The sequence below is a fragment of the Callithrix jacchus genome, chromosome X (genome assembly GCF_049354715.1).
Source record: "Callithrix jacchus isolate 240 chromosome X, calJac240_pri, whole genome shotgun sequence".
Lineage (NCBI taxonomy): Eukaryota > Metazoa > Chordata > Mammalia > Primates > Cebidae > Callithrix > Callithrix jacchus.
This window is the reverse complement of record NC_133524.1, coordinates 130,717,928-130,723,547: the sequence shown is the minus strand read 5'-3', so window position 1 is coordinate 130,723,547 and position 5,620 is coordinate 130,717,928.

Sequence of the window (5,620 nt, the reverse complement as noted above, 5' to 3'; positions counted from 1 at the left end):
AAGAAGCAGAGCCCCCTCCTCAATGATTACTGGGGCTTCCTGGCCGAGATGAAGCGGGTCTTTGGATGCCAGGAGGACAAAGACTTCTAGGCCTGGAGACCCTCGGGCCTTGGGGTGGGTGCCCTGGAGAGGGTCCACTGAGCCAGTGGACACCACTAGGGTCTCCTCGGGTGCCCTCCCTCTGCACCTCCGCCCCCCCCTCCGGCTGCCGCGATGTCCTGTGCCCCTGATCCTACCAGCATAGTGCTGACCTTTGTTCCAGGAATAGCGTTCCAGGCTCCCGCTGCCGCCCCTGAGCCCTACTCTGGAATGAGCCACCACTGCCCTCTCTTGCCAGCCCAGCCCCTCCCATACACATTTGGATGCTGTCCTGTGCTCCAGCTGCACAAAGCTGGGCTCCTGTTACACACTGGACAGACCACCCACAGCTGCCGCTGCCAACCCCACTCCACTCCTCCAGACTGCCAGACGACACTGGTTTGGCTGCCCTGTTAAACCAGCAACTGGAGATTTTGGAAGGCAGATTAGCACATTCATCTGATTAAATGGGACTTAAATAGAAAGCCAGGCCAGGAGATTCCCAGGCAGCAACGTGATTCCAGCCAGCGCAGTGGGTTGCTGCACGGGAAATCACAGAGATCCCAGCGCCCTTTCAGCAGGTGACTGGAACACATGGGAGAGAGTCAACCGTTCAACTTACAAAATAAAAAAAAAAGGTGGCTTTGAGGCAGGGAGCCAGGTGATCAGGCTCAGCAGGTCCCACCCCAACAAAAACAAACAAAACAGCAATTGGAAACACTCGGGGTTGAGAGTTTCATGGCAAGCACAGCTGAACACAGGATGGTGCAGCTCAGAGGGGTAGGGGCGTCCGCCATTACTGTGGCACTCCACCCCTACAGAGGTACACTGCCATTGCTGACACAGCCTGCCATTGCTGAGACAACCCGCCATTGCCAAGGCAACCCACCATAACAGAGTCCACCACTACAGAGGCAGGCCATCATCACCACGGCAGCTCTAACCACACCGATATAAACAGGACTACAGGAAATTACACATGGCAGCAGGGCGGAGCCCATGGCAACAAGGCGGAGCCCATGGCAGCTCAGCATAGCCACTACAGGCAAGCAGTGATTAGACTGACTCCTTGCTGGGCAGGACAGTGCAACAGATACTCATAAATAAAGCCCTAACTCACCGGGACAGAGCACCTGAGGAAAAAAAAGGGGCTTTATGAGTTCTGCTGCTGCAGACTTAAACGTACCTGCCTAGCAGCCCTGAATAAACAACAGAGCTCACAGCTCAGCACTTGAGTTCCTATAAAGTACAGACTGTCTCCTCGAGTATAAAGTACAGACAGTCTCCTCAAGCAGCTCCCTGACCCCCATATATCCAAAGAATCACCTCACAAAGGACTGATCAGACTGACATTTGGCGGGCAACATTCAGGGACAAAGATAGCAGAAGAAGAAATGGGTAGCAACCCTCACGGTTCTGCAGCTGCTACAGGTGTTCCCCAGGCAAGCAGGGCCTGGAGTGGACCTCAGTAGTCCTACAGCAGAGGGGCCAGACTGTTAGAAGGAAAACTAAGAAAGAGAAATACTTCATCATCAACAATCTGGATGTCCACTCAGAGACCCAATTGGAAAATCAGCAACTACTGAGATGCCAGGTGGATAAATCCACAAAGATGGGAAGAAACCAGTGCAAAAAGGAGAAAAACACCTGAAACCAGAACACCTCGCTTCCTACAAGGGACCACAACTCCTCACCAGCAAGGGAACAAAGCTGGACGGAGAATGAGTGTGATGAAATGACAGAATCAGACTTCAGAAGGTGGGTAATGAGAAACTTCCGTGAGCTAAAAGAACACGTTCTAACTCAATGCAAAGAAACAAAGAACATTGAAAAAAGATTTGAGGAAATGATAACAAGAATGGACAACTTAGAGAGGAATATGAGTGAATTGAAGGAGCTGAAAAACACAACTCGAGAACTTTGTGAAGCATGCACAAGTTTCAACAGCCGAATTGACCAAGCAGAAGCAAGGATATCAGAAGTCAAAGATCAACTCAATGAAATAAAACAAGAAGCCAAGATTAGAGAAAAAAGCACAAAAAGGAATGAACAAAGTCTCCAAGAAATGTGGGACTATGTGAAGAGACCTAATCTACGTTTGATAGTGTACCTGAATGTGACAAAGAGAATGAATCCAAGCTGGAAAATACTCTTCAGGATATTATCCAGGAAAATTTCCCCAACCTAGCAAGGCAGGCCAATATTCAAGACCAGGAAATACAGAGAACACCACAAAGATATTCCGCAAGAAGAGCAACACCAAGGCATGTAATCGTCAGATTCACCAGGGTTGAAATGAAGGAGAAAATGCTAAGGGCAGCCAGAGAGAAAGGTCGGGTCACCCACAAAGGGAAGCCCATCAGACTCACAGTAGACCTCTCGGCAGAAACTCTACAAGCCAGAAGAGAGTGGGGGCCAATATTCAACATCCTTAAAGAAAATAACTTTCAATCCAGAATTTGATATCCAGCCAAACTGAGCTTCATAAGTGAAGGAAAAATAAAATCCTTTGCAAACAAGCAAGTACTCAGAGATTTTGTCACCACCAGGCCTGCTTTACAAGAGCTCCTGAAAGAGGCATTACACATGGAAAGGAACAACCAGTACCAGCCATTTCAAAAACATACCAAATGCTAAAGAGCATCAACAAAATGAAGAATCTGCATCAACTAATGGGCAAAACAGTCAGCTAGCATCAAAATGGCAGTATCAAACTCACACATAACAATATTAACCCTAAATATAAATGGGCTAAATGCACCAATCAAAAGACACAGGCTGGCAAATTGGATAAAAAGCCAAAACACATCGGTGTGCTGCATCCAGGAAACCCATCTCACATGCAAGGATACACAAAGGCTCAAAATAAAGGGATGGAGGAAGATTTACCAAGCAAATGGAGAGCAAAAAAAAGCAGGAGTTGCAATTCTCATCTCTGATAAAATAGACTTTAAAGCAACAAAGATCAAAGGAGACAAAGAAGGACATTACATAATGGTAAAAGGATTGATACAACAAGAAGAGCTAACGATCCTAAATATATATGGACCCAATACAAGAGCACCCAGATATATAAGGCAAGTTCTTAATGATCTACAAAGAGACTTAGACTCCCACACAATAATAGTGGGAGACTTTAACACTCCACTGTCAATATTAGACAGATCAACCAGACAGAAAATTAACAAGGATATCCAGGGCTTGAACTCAGACCTGGAACAAGCAAACCTGATAGACATTTACAGAATTCTCCACCCCAAATCCACAGAATATACATTCTTCTCAGCACCACATCACACCTACTCTAAAATTGACCACATAATTGGAAGTAAATCACCCCTCAGCAAATGCAAAACAACTGTAATCATAACAAACAGTCTCTCAGACCATAGTGCAATCAAGTTAGAACTCAGAATTCAGAAATCAACTCAGAACTGCACAGCTTCATAAAAACTGAACAACTGGCTCTTGAATGTTGACTGGATAAACAATGAAATGAAGGCAGAAATAAAGAAGTTCTTCAAAACCAACGAGAATGAAGACACTACATACTAGAATCTCTGGGACACATTTAAAGCAGTCTCTAGAGGAAAATACATAGCTATAAGTGCCCACATGAGAAGAGTGGAGAGATCCAAAATTGACCCTCTAACATCAAAATTGAAAGAGCTGGAGGGGCAAGATCAAAAAAACTCAAAACCTAGCAGAAGACAAGAAATAACTAAGATCAGAGCAGAACTGAAGGAGATAGAGACACGAAAAACCCTTCAAAAAATCAATAAATCCAAGAGCTGGTTTTTTGAAAAGATCAACAAAATAGACAGACCACTAGCCAGATTGATAAAAAAGAAAAGAGAGAATAACCAAATAGATGCAATAAAAAACGATAAAGGGGAAATCACCACAGATTCCACAGAAATTCAAACCATCATCAGAGAATATTACAAACAACTCTATGCACATAAACTAATAAACCTGGAAGAAATGGATAAATTCCTGGACACTTGTGTCCTCCCAAGCCTAAACCAGGAGGAAGCCAAAACTATGAATAGACCAATAACAAGGTCTGAAGTAGAGGCAGCAATTAAGAGTCTACCACACAAAAAAAAGCCCAGGCCGAGATGGGTTCACAGCTGAATTCTACCAGACACACAAAGAGGAGCTGGTACCATTCCTTCTGAAACTATTCCGAATAATCCAAAAAGAGGGAATCCTTCCCAAATCATTTTATGAGACCAACATCATCCTGATACCAAAACCCAGCAGAGACTCAACAAGAAAAGAAAACTTCAGGCCAATATCCATGATGAAAATAGATGCAAAAATCTTCAATAAAATACTGGCAAGCAGAATGCAACAGCACATCAAAAAGCTTATCCACCATGATCAAGTAGGATTCATCCCGGGGATGCAAGGCTGGTTCAACATATGCAAGTCTATAAACGTAAGTTACCACATAAACAGAACCAAAAACAAAAAGCACATGATTATCTCAATTGATGCGGAGAAGGCCTTTGACAAAATTCAACAGCCCTTTATGCTAAAAACCCTCAATAAACTCGGTATTGATGGAACGTATCTCAAAGTAATAAAAGCTATTTATGACAAACCAACAGCCAATATCATACTGAATGGGCAAAAACTGGAAGCATTCCCTTTGAAATCTGGCACTAGACAAGGATGCCCTCTTTCACCACTCCTATTCAATGTATTACTGGAAGTTCTATCTAGAGCAATCAGGCAAGAAAAAGAAATAAAGGGTATTCAAATAGGAAAGGTGGAAGCCAAATTGTCTCTATTTGCAGATGACGTGATAGTATATCTAGAAGACCCCATCGTCTTAGCCCAAAAACTCCTGAAACTGATAAGCAACTTCAGCAAAGTCTCAGGATATAAAATCAATGGGCAAAAATTACAAGCATTCCTATACACCAATAATAGACTTAAAAAGAGCCAAATCAAGAATGAACTGCCATTCACAATTGCTACAAAGAGAATAAAATACCTAGGAATACAACTAACAAGGAACGTAAGGGACCTCTTCATGGAGAACTACAAACCACTGCTCAACGAAATAAGAGAGGACACAAAGAGATGGAGAAACATTCCATGTTCATGGTTAGGAAGAATCAATATCGTGAAAATGGCCATACTGCCCAAAGTAATTTACAGACTCAACGCTATCCCCATCAAGCTACCATTGGCTTTCTTCACAGAACTGGAAAAAACCACCTTGAACTTCATATGGAACCAAAAGAGAGCCCGCATAGCCAAGTCAATTCTAAGCAAAAAGAACACAGCAGGAGGCATCACACTACCAGACTTCAAACTATACTACAAGGCTACAGTAATCAAAACAGCATGGTACTTGTACCAAAACAGAGATGTAGACCAATGGAACAGAACAGAGGCATCGGAGGCAACACAACATATCTACAACCATACAATCTTTGATAAACCTGACAAAAACAAGCCATGGGGAAAGGATTCCCTGTTTAATAAATGGTGTTGGGAAAACTGGCTAGCCATGTGCGGAAAGCAG